We start from the raw sequence: 16,126 nt of genomic DNA, 5'->3' as shown, positions 1-16,126 counted from the left end.
TAATTGAGCCCTTTATAATGTTATGTACTTTTATTTTATTTTATTTTATGCACTTAAAAACATTCTGAGAAGAGGTCAATGTTATTATTAGTCTTTCATTTTCAGAGGAGCAGTGACATTATGGGGTGAAGTCTTGACTCGTGAGTGAATTGGATTTAAGTGAGGCAGAGACACAAAAATCATCAGCCTCACTCTCCCTTCTAGAATCATGGAAGTACCACAATAAGACAAAAGTCATGACAGCTGATGACAGCCCAGGATGTAGTGGATGACCTTGGCATTTTCAATGTCTGACCAACTCTAAGCTCTCTAGAATGCCTACTTCAACCGCCTTCATGGCTATTGAAACAAATTGCTCTCATCCACCCATTCTGTGGGAGAAGTCTTCACAAGTCTGCGTAGACAATCCTCTAATTCACAGACAAGTTTGAGAGCTGTCCATTACCCTCAACCCAATTTATAGGTTTCACAAGACTGCCCAAAGTGTCTAGGATACATGTATACAAAAAGATTTAAAACCCCTAGCCTGGAAGCTAGGCAGAAGCTGAATCAAGTACTGACTCGACCTGGAGTCAAAAAGACTCCTTTCTGAATTCAACTCTGACCTCAGACACTAGCTGTGTGACCCTAGACAGGCCAACTATTTGCCTCAGTTTCTTCACCTGTAACATGAGCTGGAGAAGAAAATGGCAAACCACTCCAGTATCTTTGCCAAGAAAATTCCAAATGAAGTCATGGAGAGTTGGACACAATTGAAATGATTGAGCAATAACAACCTAAAAGATAAACTGAATGATAATTGTTTTTGTAAAAATCATATTTTAAATAACTTTTTAACTCTAATTCCTGTACTTTTATGTTTGTCTTTATTTCCTAGTCTTCATTTAACTGGCTTTATTTTAACTTTTTTTTTATTCTTACACAGCCTTCCAGGGGTTTCCCTAATTTTTTTGTTGTGGTAGCAGTCTTATGGTTATTTCCTCTTAAAATATCACCTCCCACTCATCAAACCCTTCTTTATAACAAAGAAAAACAGGCAAAATCGGCTGACTAGCAACCATGTCTGCTGCTATATACCACATTCCTCACCAGTGGCCCCCACTTTTTTATTTCTGAGAAAAGGAACATATTTCAGCATCAGTTCTCTGAGACTGAGATGGGTCGTTACAACTAATCAGAATTAAATGACCTTTTGATGTTGTTTTGTAGTAACTGTGATTATTATTTCCTGTTTCTGCTTACTTTACTTTGTATCAGTTCAGACAGGTTTTCCCTTGTTTCTCTCACTTCCTCATATTCATTGTTTCTTATGATGCAACAATATTTCATTTCATTCATGTGTAATTCAGAGGCAATTATGATGAGGAGTTGCAGAATAGGTGTCTGCTATGTGTTGGTAAAGGAGGTTTCTGCACTGGGAATTTCCCTACACCTAGGAAATGATACTTGTCTTTCAACTTGTCATTCATCTGATGGGTGTTTGCTACCACAAAGAGATCTCTTAGGAATATTTTAGCATATATGGTGACTATTGTTCTGTTTTTAACCTTTTTGATGGTATATGCCCCATAATGGGATTGATGAATTAAAGAATATATAATAATAAACAGCTTAGTAACAAATTGTTTTCCAGCATGGCTGGAACCATTCATAACTGTGGTTGTTCAATCATTTCAGATGCATCCAATTCTCCATGGCACCATTTGGGGTTTTGTGGCAAAGATACTGGAGTGGTTTACCATTTCATCTTCCGGCCCATTTTATAGATGGGGAAACTGAGTCAGAGTTAAGTAACTTGCCCAGAGTCATGCAGCTAGTAAATGTCTGAGATCATATTTGAACTTAGGATGACTCCAAGCCCAGAGCTCTATCCACTTCACTACCTGACTTCCCCATTCACAGTTCTACCAATAGTATTGTATGTGTCTTCTCACAGCCCTTCAAGCACTGCTTATTTCCATCTCTATCCAGAACCTTCTCCTCTTTACTTTGTACACTCTCCCCTTTAGTTTCCTCATTATCAATCTTGGGTTCAATTATCATGGCTATACAGATGACTCCCAGACAAATATGTATGTCCAGCCTTAATCTCTCTCCTTAGTTCTAGTACACCACCACCAACTGTTTATTGGACATTTTGAATTGATTGTCCCATAGACACCCCAATCTGGATATTCAGTGAAACAGAGGACTTTTAGGCATTCTTGATGAAAAGACAAGCTGAACAGAAATTTTGATTATGAGATGTTAAATGAATAATTTAACATTTTTTAACATTATAATTAATATAATGGATTATATTAAATTAACAATTTGCACAAACAACACCAATGCAATCAAGATTAGAAGAAAAGAAGAAATGAGGGAGGGGGGGTTACAGCAAGTTTCCCTGATAAAGGCTTCATTTCCCAAATGTATAGAGAATTGAGTCAAATTTATAAGGATACAAGTCATTCCCCAATAGATAAATGGTCAAAAGATATGAAGAAGCAGTTTTCAAAAGAAAAAAAAATGCTATCTATAGTCATATAAAAAATTCCCTAAAATCACACTGATTAGAAAAATGTAAATTAAAACAATTCTGAGGTACCACCCTACATCTATCAGATTGACTAATATGATAGAAAAGGAAAATGACTAATGTTGGAAGGGGTGTAGGGAAATTGAGACACTAATGCACTATGTTGTGAACTGATCCATCCATTTTGGAGAGCAATTTGGAACTATGTCTAAAAGGCTATAAAATTGTGCCTACTCTTTGATCCAGTAATACACTATTAGGCCTGTATCACAAAGAGATTTTTTTAAAAAAGAAAGCAAAGATCTGCTTGTACAAAAATATTTATAGTTGCATTTCAAAGAATTTAAAATTAAGAGGATATCCATCAATGGGGGAATGACTGAACAAGTTGTGATATATGATTGTAATGAAATACTATTATGCTATCAAAATAATAAGCAGGATGCTCCCAGAAAAACCTGGAAAGATTTACATGAACTGATGCAAAGTAAAGTGAGCTGAACCAGGAGAACATTATACACATTATACACAGTAATAGCAATACAGTGTCATGATCAACTGTAAAAGACTTGGCTATTCTCAGCACTACAAGGATCTAAGACAATTCTAAAGGACTTACAGTGAAAAATACTATCCACATCTAGACAAAGAATTGATGGAGTCCGAATGTATATCTTTCTCACTATTTTTTTTTTTTTGCATTGTTTGGGGTCTGTTTTCTTTCACAACATGACTAATAAGGAAATATGCTTTGCAGATATATAACCTATATGAAATTGTTTTCTGTCTCATGGAGGAGGAGAGGATGGAGGGAAAGAGAGAGTTTAAAATTCAAAATTCTAAACATTGTTTGTTAAAAATTGTTTTTACATGTAATTAGAAAAAAGAAAAATATTATTCAAAAAATTATTTTTAATTCTTCCTAGATCAAAAGTCCCTTTCCTCCCTAAGCCTTAATGTGATCATTTCAGTTCTGTCATTCTCTCCTCCAATACTCCTTTTAGGAATCTTAGTAGTCCTGTGGCTAGGGTCAAAGGTGTGTCTTACAAGCCTTTTCATATGCATTAAGGTATTTACACTTCCTGCCCTTTCTAGGGTTTGAGAAAAGTCTCTTTTGTATCTGAAAGCTTTCCCTTTTACCTTTCAATTTCTGTCTTTTAGCTTGAATAGATCTACCTCCAGCTTTTGGGGACATTTCATTGGAATACCCCACCCTACCACCATATAACTGTTTTCATGTGGTTTCAAGCCTTTCCTGAACCTGGGAAATCCTGGGAATAAGGATTAAAATAATGTAGAAGCTAACTTTGAGGAAGGGAAGAAGATGGGAGAGGTTAGGGGGAAAAGGCTTGGCTGTCGACTCTCAGTGACAATCATTCCTGCCCAAAGTGGTAGCATTTTCTTGTCTGGTTTTTTCTTTAAAAATAGGTGTACCCGAATGATTCTTTACTATAGGTGGATATGGTTGCCTGGACGAGGCTCTTTGGCTCCCGGTGATTGAAATGAATATTGTAAATGTAGTAACAGTTGCTCACATTCGTATGAGATTTCACAGTTTTGATAAGTGCTTTCTTCAAATAGCTCTGAGAAGTATGGTCACTGTTACCATTTAGAGATGGGGAAACATAAGTATCAAGAGTAGAAACTATTTCCTTATTAGCGTTTTTATGCCTTACATTTAGTAGGTGCTTAATGAGTATGTGTTGGGTGATTGGTACCAAGGTCACATGGCAAAGTAAATGCCAGCAGTTTCTCTAGCTATTCATCTTTTCTATCATTTATTGAGTCAACAAACATACCAGCTAAAAGTTATTTCACTTATATAACACTTGAAGGTTTGCAAAATGCTTTATAGACAGTATGTCGTTTGAGTCTCACAATGTTGGGAGGGAAGTTCTATTATTAACCCCATTTGAGAGATGAGGAAACTGAGGCCAACAGAGGTTGAATGACTTGCCCAAGATCACACAGCTAGGAAGTGTCTGAGGCCAGAGCGTTTATTAAGTGCCTACTATGGAGCAAGACCTTTGATTGGGAAATAACTTGGAGGTATTTTTCAAACTGTTAGGTGATTTTTAAGCCTATATTTGACACTATTGAATTAAATTGCTTTTTTAATACAAGGAGTATGTATATGTGTATGTATGGTCCATGTAGGGCATATGTGTCCCGTTTGTAACTTTAATAGCATAACACTACACTAAGACTTTAGGGACTCTGTTTACTGTTTCTTTTGATATCACTACAATCCTGTGAGGTAAATACCACAAGCATTGTTATGAATCTGTTTCCTCGTGACTCTAAGGAAGCTATGAAAATATATCTCTGTAGAGGTTCCTCTGCCCACCCTTCTCCAAGGAAGAATTGAATTCCTGCTATAAGGGGAGCAGAAGATGAGAACTCCTTAAGATGCTTTCAATCTGGTGGGAGGGATAAGATTTGTATGCAAATAATTTTGTTATAATAATATAATGATAACTGGTTTTGAAATAGCCAAGTCACTTTACAACTAGAATGTCTCAAAAGTCTTAGCTCAGTTTTTAGTTTTAATAGATTAAAACTATGCTAGAACTTTTCGGGATATCCTTTATGCCATTTCTTTGGATATCACTGCAATCCTGTGAGGTGGGTACCACAAATATTATTATCCTCATTTTTAAAATGAGGAAATTGAGATACTTGATATGTGTTAGGATTTCATTTGAGGTCCTTCCTTGTCTCCAGCTCCAATGATCTTTCCACTACTATGCCTAGCCCTCCATAACACAAATACAGTATGATAAGGCTCTAAGTAGAGGCATGAAGAAGAGGTGATATTTCTGGGAAGGAAGACTCATTTTTGGCTGAGGGCATCAGAGAAATCTTCATGGACAAAGTTACATTTTTAGTGGGACTTGAAGGACAGGTAAGATTTGAGTCAATCAATCAATAAATACTAATTAAGCACCTACTATGTGGCAGGTACTGGGCTAAGTGATTGGAATACAAAGAGAGGCAAAAGAGAGTCCCTGCTCTCAAAAAGTTCACAATCTAATGGGGGGAGGGGGTCAGAGAAGGATATAATATGGAAACAATTCTGTACAAACATGCTATGAAGAGAATAAATGGGAGGCAATCAACAGAGGGAAGGCACTAACATTCAGGAAGATCAGGAAAAGTCCAAGTAGGGGATAATATTCTAAGATGCAGGGAATGCCATGGGCAGATTCTGGACATCTAAGGATATGTTCTGTGGGACACTGAATGTCCTTTTCATACTACATGTTTAGTTTGCTTTTAGCATAGAATAAATTCCACACGTTCCTTTCAGAATTGTGCTAGTTATCTATGCTTCCTTCTGAACTTCCTTCTGTTCTTTTCTGTCCATTAAAATATCTTTCAAGGGTCCTCCTTTTATTATCACCATTTCTAATCCCTTCTCCCCAATTAAACAAAGGAGGGGGGAGAGGACCCTTGCAACAAATAAACATAGTTAAGCAAAATGCCAAGAGTCAGAAAGACTCATCTTCCAGAGTTCAAATCTGATTCCAGACACTTGTTAGCTATGTGACCGCAGGCAAGTCACTTAACCCTGTTTGCCTCAGCTTCCTTATCTGTAAAATGTGCTGGAGGAGGAAATGATAAACCACTCCAGTATCTTGGTCAAGAAAATCCCAAAGGGGGTCATGAAGGGTTGGACTCAACTGAAACTATTCAACAACAACGAAGCAAAATGGATCCACTCAGTGACCATGTCCAAAAATGTTTGTCTTTTTCTGCACTCTGGGTCCACCACTTCTCTGTCAGATGTGAGTAGCATGTTTCATCTTAGATCTTTTAGAGTTGTAGTTGGTCATTGCATTTATCAGAGTTCTTAAGTCTTTCAAAGTTGTTATTCCTCACAACGTTGCTACATAAATTGTTCTTCTGGTCTTGCTCCTTTCATTCTGCATCAGTTCATAGTATTTGGAATTCTCTGAAATATTCTATTCATTTTTTATGAAGAAATAATATTACATTATGTTCATAACTGGTGGCAAAAAATTAGAAGACAGAGGAGGCTACTAAAAGAAGCAACATTAACATCACATTGAAATTAACGTTAATGGTCTGACAGCATGAGAAGATACAGAAAAACCATGATTGAAAAACATAAGAACTCAGAAAATATATGTCTGGTCCCATTCAGGGTAAGGGATAGAAACCTTAATAGGTCCCGAGGGTCTCACTGTATTTCAATGCAGAACAATCAGAGATGTCCATAAGCATGACCTTGAGACTCCTAGAAAGGGTTACTATATTAACTTTATTTTGTTTAATATAATTCAGGAAATATGCAATTATATATATATAAATTATAAATATATATACACCTTTTTTCTACCTTCATTAAAATATAAAAGGCATTTTGATACTAGTTAGAGCGAGCTTCAGATACTTAGAAAACTCATTTATGGGGAATACTTCTTTCCCTCCTGCTGCTGCTGCTGCCGCTGCTGCTACTGCTGTATAAATGAGGTATGAGCTGCTGTACAGGTAGGGTCTGTCAATAGGAGCCATGAGCAAGAAACCAGGAGAAAAACTCAGCAAAATCTCCTAGTCCAAATGATTTCGTTTCCTGTAAGGAAGATAAGAAGCCAGTCTATTTAACAGTTCCCTCTCCCACGTTGGGCTCACATGGCCATTTTACATTTTTTTTAATTTTAAAAGATTTTTAAAAATAGATGACATAATTGAATAAAGATAAAAATCAATACCAAATTAGAAGAACCCTGGAAAAATATATTGGTAGGCATTTGAAATGATTCTAGTCTGGCCTATTAAAAAAACTGTTGATGCCAAAATGTGGAAAATGGATAAAAAAATAGATATTGATACAGATTATCCTCATTTAGATTTAAACAGTACAAGTAATAGTGAGGAAGGCAAAAAAAAAAAAAAAACCCTTAACACACTTTAGCCAGTAAACTCTTGCCAAAAGAAGTATGGCAGCTAAAGGTAATGGTGGTATAATGCATGAGCACTAGGCTGACACTCCCAACTGGCACTCTCACTAGACGGTGAGGTTCCTACAGGTCAGCAGGCTCTATCTCCTTGTAGAGTTCTTTTTCTACTATTATTGCCCAAGAGCCTCCATCTGGTGTGTCCACCCCCAACATCAATGAACTCATTAGTATCTTCACAATACTAGTTTGTTCAGTTGATCTCTCTTCGAGATCAATTAACCAATTAGCATTAATTAGGTTTTAGCTAAACAGTGGTTAGAGTGCTAGGCCTGAAGTCAGAAAGACTCATTTTTATGAGTTTAAATTTGACCTCAGATACTTACTAATAGTGTGACCCTGTTTCCCTCAGTTTCCTTATCTGTAAAATGAGCTGGAGAAGGAAATGGCAAGTCACTCCAGTATCTTTGCCATGAAAACCTCGAATGAGATCATGAAGAGTTGGACATGATTGAAATGATTCAACAACATCAACCACAAAGGTTTTAAAGGAATATTTACTGAGAAAGTATCACAAGGACATGATACAAAAACATCTTCCCTCAACCTGGGGTACATTCTGTCCTCTATAAACACCCACTCAGTCCTTTAGAGAGAGTAACCTCAAGTTTAAAGTAGTTATTACAAAGCATTCTCCCCACCAACTTCACTTCTAGGGTGATGGATGACTCAAGCCCTTGCTTGCAAGATAGAGTGCCTTGGTTGTGGAGTCACTCCATTGGTAGGCTGAGTCAAGCAGGTCACCTTTCAGGGATGATTCCTCACTGATCTCAGCTGGTGCAGCTACAGGAAGACTTGACCATGAATTTCAATTTATTGGACCTTCATCCTATTGAAAACTCATGAGATTATAACTTGGTCCATTCCATGTCTGATATTCATTCACCTAAGGTCAGGAAAGAATAAACACAATGGAAACAGAAGAACATTAGTGCCATGTGTTCACATATATGATGGGTGGAAGAGGGGGGGGGCCTGAGACCCCTCCACTTTTTGGAAACCAACAACAGTTCTAGCCTCTCACAATAGAAGGGAGAGAAAGGTTTCTACTGAGCAGGCCTTTTCTATGTACCAGCCAATTAATTATCTTTTTGTCACCAGGAAGGAAAGAGTTAAGAGGGTACCTGAATTGAGGATAAGGACCCTTCCATTGCATATGCTCAGAAATAAGCTCTCCAAATCTTCATGTGAGTTGGTACCAGAAAAAGTAGCTCATGCTGTAGGCTTGAGAGGTGTCAAACATGTGGCCCACAGGCAGGGCGTGGGAATGACTAGACTGCAATTACCAGAGGAAAAACTTGATCAGGAAAAGTAGCATAAAAGACCTCATGGAGTATGGAGGATGATTGGAAATGGTGGTGGGCTAGTCACATAGTGAGGACAAAGGATAACCAATGGACAAGTTATATGGCCCATTGGTCTCCAACAATGTTGAGGTCTAAAGGGGAGAACCCCAGCATATTGGGGGACTTTCTGGTTCAGATTTTTAGAATAACAGACAAGAATCACACAAGAGGAATAGTATGGTTGGGTTTTGATTTGAATTGGAGGAAGTATTCACATAGGGAAGATCATGGATCCACCTAAACATGGAGATATGTAGGTTTCCTGGGAAGCCATACTGGAACAACCCCCAACTAGACACATTCTATTTGTTTCCTTTGACACAGAAATTGAGAAAGTTTTCCTTTGGTAAGAACATGTGTCTTTGAATCTCTGCCTGGGGCCCAGGCCTGACTTAAATAGTGACGTCAAAAGGGGCTTTTCTGATGTCTCTTAGCCCTTTTGGTTAGTTGGCTCACTGCCCCAAGCGTCACTGGATCAGTTTAGATGAGATGACTCCTGAGGTCACTAAGCTCTTTGGCACAGAGATGACCTAAAGAAAAATGCCTCCTCCCTTCCAGAAAACCAGCCTCGTTTTCTGTGAGTCCTAGGAGCAAAGATCTCATCATGGAGATGATGATGATGAGACTGGGCAGGTCCCTTCAATAACAGGATTATGAGCATTAATACTAATTAAAGAGTTTAGTGGGATATTTCAGGGATGTGCTTAGTTGTCAGTCGCAAAGGGAATTGATCTCCTAATTGCACAGGTTCCAAGTTCATTGCCAATCCCTTTAAGTTCTTTTGGTTTTTCTTAGATTGCCTCCTCTATGTTGGCCCGTTTTCTGTCTAGCAGAAGAGAAATCAAAATCCCTTTCAGCTGGCTGAACTCAGTGCCAGGCCAAACTTTCCCTGTGACTGGTCATGAGCAAAGGAGGGGCAGGATTGTAAAATGCTTTCTTCCCACCTGTATACATTTTGAAGACTCACACACACTGCCTTATTTTGCAGGAAGAAGGAAAAATCAAATTAGGCTTTATCATTATATTATTATTAGCTTGCATTATAGGTTTGCAAAGCACTTTTATGTACTTGATCACGTTTGTTACAAAAACACTGTGAAGTAGGTATTCTCATTATCCCCATTACACAGATGAGAAAATTCAGCCTGACAATTGCAGAGGACATGGGGTATGGCTGCAGGTGCAGCTACTGGAGACCCAAAAAAGAAAGTTCTGGGAACTAGTTCAACATCAGAAACTGATGAATTTATCACTGGAAGTGACAAAGAATGGACATTCACATCAGCTTTGCTGTTATACCCTAAGGACCTTTGAATTTGACTTAAAACCTGACTCTTGATCTGAGCTGCATGTGTTCTGTGTGGGTTAATTTCTCATATTTGAGGCACTCTCTTATCTCTGCTTTTCCCAGGTTCACATAGTTCCCTATTCAGAGATAGTGACCTTCATTCAATTTGCCTTTTGTGGCCTCCCCTCTTCCTGTCAAAGCCCTAAAAAGATGGGAGTGACCGGAGAGATGGAATTTTGGTGAGTTAATGTTTTATTTGCTTAGAGTCAGTGTGAGAACTGGTCTAGGAGTAAGGAGGCTCTGGTTCAAATCCATCTCTGACATATATCAGTCACTATGTACTGCCTAAATGACCTTAGGAAAGTTGCCACCTCTCTGTGCTCCCAGGCAGCTCTGAGTCTACTGGTTGCAGAACAATCCTTGACCTGCACTGGTAGAGGAAATTTCTTCACTGGAGTTCACTTTAGTAAAGATGTCACAGAAAGAAGCATTTATAAGGTACTTATTATATGCCAAGTGCAGGGAACATAAACAGAAATGAGGCAGCCCCTACTTTCAAAGAGCTTCCCTTCTGAGGACGCAACCTATACAAAGGGGTTCAGCTGTAGGGTCGGTAGATATGACAACATGGTAGATGGCAAGGCTCAGGATTTCTTAGGGTATAGCAGATGATCACATAGCCATATCTGGCAGGGGTCCTACTGGTCTGCTGGGCACAGCAGCAGGGCACATGATGAGACCCAAAGATTAGGGCCTGCTGGCAAGGTAGATCATAAGGCTTGCTAAGGGTCATACATTATAATAAAAACCTTGTGGTTGATGTCTCCTTTCTCATTAAAGGGGTGTGAGCAACTATGTCTGTCCAGTAGCAATGGATCTGGAGGATGTTGAGTCTATGACCGTTGGGAAGGGGAAATCCTGCTGGGATGTGGGTAGACTGTGCTTCTTCTCTCCCTAACTAAATCTCAGCTCCTGGAGCAATGACAGAATCAGAATAGTTATTCAATTAATGTTCACTGGTTATTCCTCTCAGAGAAGCCCAACAGAGGCTCTGGGGTCATCATCTGTGCTTGACTGAACTGGGGAAAGGGGAACCTTTTCCCAGAAAGCCCTCCAGGGAGGGACTAGTGGGAGTCGAAGGGACTACGTGTCCACCTCCCACCAAGGTCTCCCTATTGATAAGCTGCCAGGAATGCAGGTGGCCTGGCAAGAGATCTGAGACTGTATCCTTTACAGACTACAAAGTATCAGGCATCCATCCCTCTGGGGCATGGAGTGCAAGGGCCAGGAGGAGAGTGACCATCCTCAGATCCCCAGCCAGTGTACACTCTGTGACCGACGCCCAAGGTTTGTTCAGCTAATTCTACATCTGCTCTGTCGGCCCCACCCCCGTGAGAGGGGGAGTGGAGCTACCAGCCTCTGGGAAGATGGGGGAGTGAAACCATGGAATAAATACCGTTGTGATGGATACCAAGAGGAAAGCCAGACCACTTTACTTAAATACAGTTGGGTATTTAAGACCTGGAAACAAGACAGAAGAGTTTTCCAAGAGAGCAATTAGACATGGATCTAGGTCAGGAGTTTTTAACCTTGGGTCTGTGGACCCCCAAAGGGTTTGAAGACAGACTTCAGTGGGTCCATGAACTTTCACAGGAAAAAAGAAATACAGTGCATCTATATTTTGAAATAATTGCTTTCCTTTCTAATCTCAAGTATTCTTTTTAATGCAGTTAAAGACAATTAATCTGAGGAACCCATTAAGTTTCACCAGAATGCCAAAGGTGTCCAAGACATACACAAAACGTTTAAAACCTTCTGGTTTAAGTTGAAGGATATAGCCATTTGTGAATGAATGAATGAAAAGGCTTATTATTATTTCTTAGCACTTGTTTATTAGGAATTATGTGCAAAGTACTATACTAAGCACAGGGGTTAAGTGTAAAAATGAAAAAACCTCACCTTCGAGGCCCTTACATTTTAATAGGAGGAGGTGATGCTAGTGCAGCCATCAATACAGAGGTCGTAGAAGTAAAGTGGAGACCCAAACCTGGAAATGCAGAGGGTGACCATCATGAACTGTGTTCTTTCTCTGCTGCAACAGTTGCAGATGGCTGCCATTCTCTTTCCTAACCAAATCTGTTTAGGTGAAATAATAATAATGGTTAGCATTGATATAGCACTTCAAGGTTTACAAAGTACTTCATATGTATTATCTCACTTGATCCTCACAAGCCTAGGGGCTTTTGTTATCCCTGTTTTACAGATGGGGAAACTGTAGTTGTGAGAGGTTCAGTGACTTGCCTAGGGTTGACTTGAGGAACCCTAGAAAGTCTGCTTGTCCCCAAATAACTTCCCTCTGCCTGCTGCCTGAATTTCTCACCCACAGAATCACGTTTCTAGCCCTGGCAGTGTATGTATCCTTGTTAAAATGCAATTGTGCTACCTGGAATCATAAACAACCCAAATGGTTTTGTCAGAACAGAAGGAGAGGGCAGGGCCTTTGGGCAAGGACAAGGAGATACAGATAAGTTTTTAATGGAGAGAGGGAGGCTGACCAGAGAGACTTCTGAAGATGGCTCAAGCATGATGAATCCTCAGTGGGAGAGCGTGGGTAGCCCTCACATAGAATCACACAATTCTACAGATGGAGAATGGTCCACTTCCTACCTGATACATGTGTCACCTCCACCGGATCCCTGGTAATTAGGCATCTAGGGGCTGTCTAAATAACTGTAAGGATCTGGAGCTTACTGCTTAAGGAGACAGAACTTTCTGGACAGCTGTTATTGTTAGCAAATTCTTTCTTACATTGAACTAAAGTCTGCCTCTTAAATAATAGTGATATTAAACACAAATTAACCTAAAAACAAAAGTAATAGCTAACATTTACTATGTGCCAGGCACTGTGCTAAGCACTTTAAAATTATTACCTCATTTGGTCCTCCCAACCCTGAGAGGTAGGTGCTACTATCATCCTCATTTGCCAGATGATGAAACTGAGGCAGACTGAGGTGAAATGACTTGCCCAGGATCATACAACTAGCAAATGTCTGAGGTCAAATCTGAACTCAGATCTTCCTAACTGTAGACCCTGCTTTCCATCCACAGAACCACCAGCTGCCCTCTGGTGGCAGCTGCCACTTCTGCCCTTTTATTCTAGTGCTGGTCTCTGGAGCCACACTGACTCAATCACATCCATGTTCTATATGATAGCTCTTCAGATATTTTATGATAATAATAATTGGTTATTATTAGGATGTTTCATCTGTCCTGGGCTGACTCCACCTCCACCCTCATCACACATATTTATCTTCTCAAGACCAGGATGATTCCTTCATATGTCATGGTTTCGTTTTGTTGTTGGGTTTTTTTGGGTTTTTTTTTTATTTTGTCTTCCTCTGGAGATAAAACCCTTCTCTTTTAAAATATGGTACCAGAATTATGTTCCAGATATGATCTAAGCCATCTAGAAGTCAGTGGACAATGGCTTTTCTTGCCATTTTGCTTCCAAGACAGTATTAGCTTTTGTGACTGTCAGGTGATGACTGAGTTTGCAGTTAAGGGATGGGGAGAGGAAGAAGAGAAGAATAAGCATTTATGTAGTACCTACTACGTGCCAGGCACTGTGCTAAGCACTTTTTTACAAAACTAAATTTGATCCTCATGACAACCTTGGGAGGTGGATGCTATTATTAACCCCATTTTACAGATGAGAAAATCAAGGCAAACAGAGGTTAAGTGACTTGCTCGTATACTTCATCAGTGTCTGACTCTAAATCTAAACCTCAGCACTTTCTGAATGCCTATTCCCTCCCTCCTCACCCTTTGATTGCAAATTTGATATGAGTCATCAATATGGCGCTTGATCAACTAAGACCATAATATTTTTTAGATTATTTTCACATGAACTGCTATGCAGTGTGAGGTTATCTATCCTGTACTGGGATAAATAAATGATTTGGGGGGAAACTGAATGAAGAACTTCCCATTTATCCCAGCACCTACCTGTCAGTGGTAGGTTTTAGGGACCTCAGAATAAGAAATCTAGGCTCTATGGATTTCTGGATTCTATGTTTTTATATTTCATAGAATTATAGAATTTCAGTTAGAGGAAAATTAGTTCCATTTCCAACTCAATCATTAGCTGGCCAGGAATCCTCTCTCCAAATATCCCCCAAAAGAAGTCACAATTACCTCCTCTTGAAGCCCTTTTGGGATGGGGAACCTCCTGCTTCCTGAGACAGCCCACCCATTTTCAGACTGCTGTAATTGTTAGTGGGTCTCCCTCATATTAGTCTAAATCTGTCTCTGCTACTTTCATTTGCTGCCCTTTGGGGCAAAGTCAAACAAGTCTGATCCTGCTTCCAAGTGGTCCCGGTTCAAACACAACATTTATCAAGTACTTACTGTGTGCAGAGGACATTCCTGGTTACAAGGACCATCAGGAACAAAAGTACAGAGTCTGGATGCTCTCCAGTGGGAGTTGTACTGGGAGGGTGGACCAGGTTGACTAGACTAAAAAGTATATGGAAAGGAGTAATAGCTAGCCAACACGCAGCTAGGTGACACAGTGCCTACTCTGGAATCAGGAGGACCTGAGTTCAAATTTGACTTCAGACTGGTATACTACCTGTGTGACTGGGCAAGTCACTTAAGCTTGTTTGCCTTCTTCTGTAAAAAGAGCTAGAGAAGGAAATGGCAAACCACTCCAGTAATTCTGCCAAGAAAAAGAGTTGAAAACAACACAACAACAAACAGCTAACCATGGAAAAATGGAGAGGTATCAGATTGTGTTGGAGTTTGTGATAGGCAAAGGTATTTGAAAATCTGGAGCTATGAAGGTCTTTTTGAGAGGGAAGTGATATGACCAAATTTATCCATTAAAAGAGAGTGTCCTGGTAGTGGTATGAAGGACGATTTGTGAGAGGGAACAGAGGTGAGTACAACCTCCCCCGTGGCAGGAGGCTATTGCCATAGTCCAGGAAGGTGATAACGAGAGTTCATATCAGGGCGCTGGCAATGTGCCGGATGTGAGAGATGTTACAAAGGGACGAGCCCAGGAGTCAGGGCTCTGGGCTCTGACTCCTGTTCCAGACACTTAACCTCAGCTACATGATTAACCTCTCTCAGTCTCAGTTTCCTCATCTTTACAATGGAAATAACAATAGCATTGGATTGCTGTGAGGATAGAGTGAGAAAATATATGTAAGGCAAGTGGCAAACCTCAAGATGTTATATAGAATAGCAACTACTACTCAAGTTGGAAAGGATAGAGTTTGGGAATTGTTTGTATATGAAAGGAAAGAGTCAGAGGTTACAAACACGGGGGACAGGGTGAATGAAAATGTCACAGACAGCAGTAGGGAAGTCCTCAATAATAGAACTGGAAGCAGCTATGGAGATTTTCTGGCTTAACTTGGTCATTTTCCAGGTGAGAAGTCTAAGGTTCCTCCTAGGGGATTTAATACTTTCAACTCTGGGGCCTCATAGTTCTAGATGGAGAGGGAGAAACATGGCTTACCAAATCCATCTGTCCCCATTGATGCTTCATTCCTGTGCCTTTGTCCTTATCTGGCCTGGCTGATGCTGCACCATACTGAGCACCACTAGGACCCTCCATCTGTCATTTTAGCTGAGTGACTGCCTCACCCACTCACTTTCTAGCTGGAACCATGATTAGATCAACATTTCCATTGCTTCTGGACAGGTCCTGTCAATCCAGTCCCCCAGGGTTCCATTCATTGGCTTTCCAAACTAAACACCCCTCCTGGTCATTCATCTCCAATATATGTTTTCTTCCCATGTTAAAAAGTGAATTCCTTGGAGTCAGGGACTTTATCAATTTTGCATTTGTATCCACAGGGCTTAGCACTGTGCTCAGCATATGATAAGCATTCTTCATTTATTTATTCATTCATGGAGATGAGGGGGCCATCTCCAGTCATCCTGATCTATATCTGGCCACTGGACCCAGATGTCTCCAGAGGAG

At 39.8% G+C, this 16,126-nt stretch overlaps 1 long non-coding RNA gene across 3 annotated transcripts; it reads right to left on the bottom strand.

Moving 5' to 3' along the window:
• Positions 1–7,986: 7,986 nt before the first annotated feature.
• On the bottom strand, positions 7,987–14,826 carry LOC140524182 (uncharacterized). 3 transcript variants are annotated; one of them, XR_011973591.1, is made up of 3 exons: positions 14,545–14,826; positions 12,097–12,273; positions 7,987–8,389 (listed from the first exon to the last, which is right to left on the bottom strand). It is a non-coding gene; the product is annotated as an uncharacterized lncRNA (long non-coding RNA). The 3 variants fall into 3 exon arrangements; XR_011973592.1 differs by having other exon boundaries at positions 12,112–12,273; positions 14,545–14,823; XR_011973593.1 differs by lacking the exon at positions 14,545–14,826 and adding an exon at positions 14,332–14,473.
• Positions 14,827–16,126: the final 1,300 nt, after the last annotated feature.

Source organism: Notamacropus eugenii, chromosome 2 (genome assembly GCF_028372415.1).
Source record: "Notamacropus eugenii isolate mMacEug1 chromosome 2, mMacEug1.pri_v2, whole genome shotgun sequence".
Taxonomy (NCBI): domain Eukaryota; kingdom Metazoa; phylum Chordata; class Mammalia; order Diprotodontia; family Macropodidae; genus Notamacropus; species Notamacropus eugenii.
This window is presented reverse-complemented; position numbering and strand designations above follow the sequence as displayed.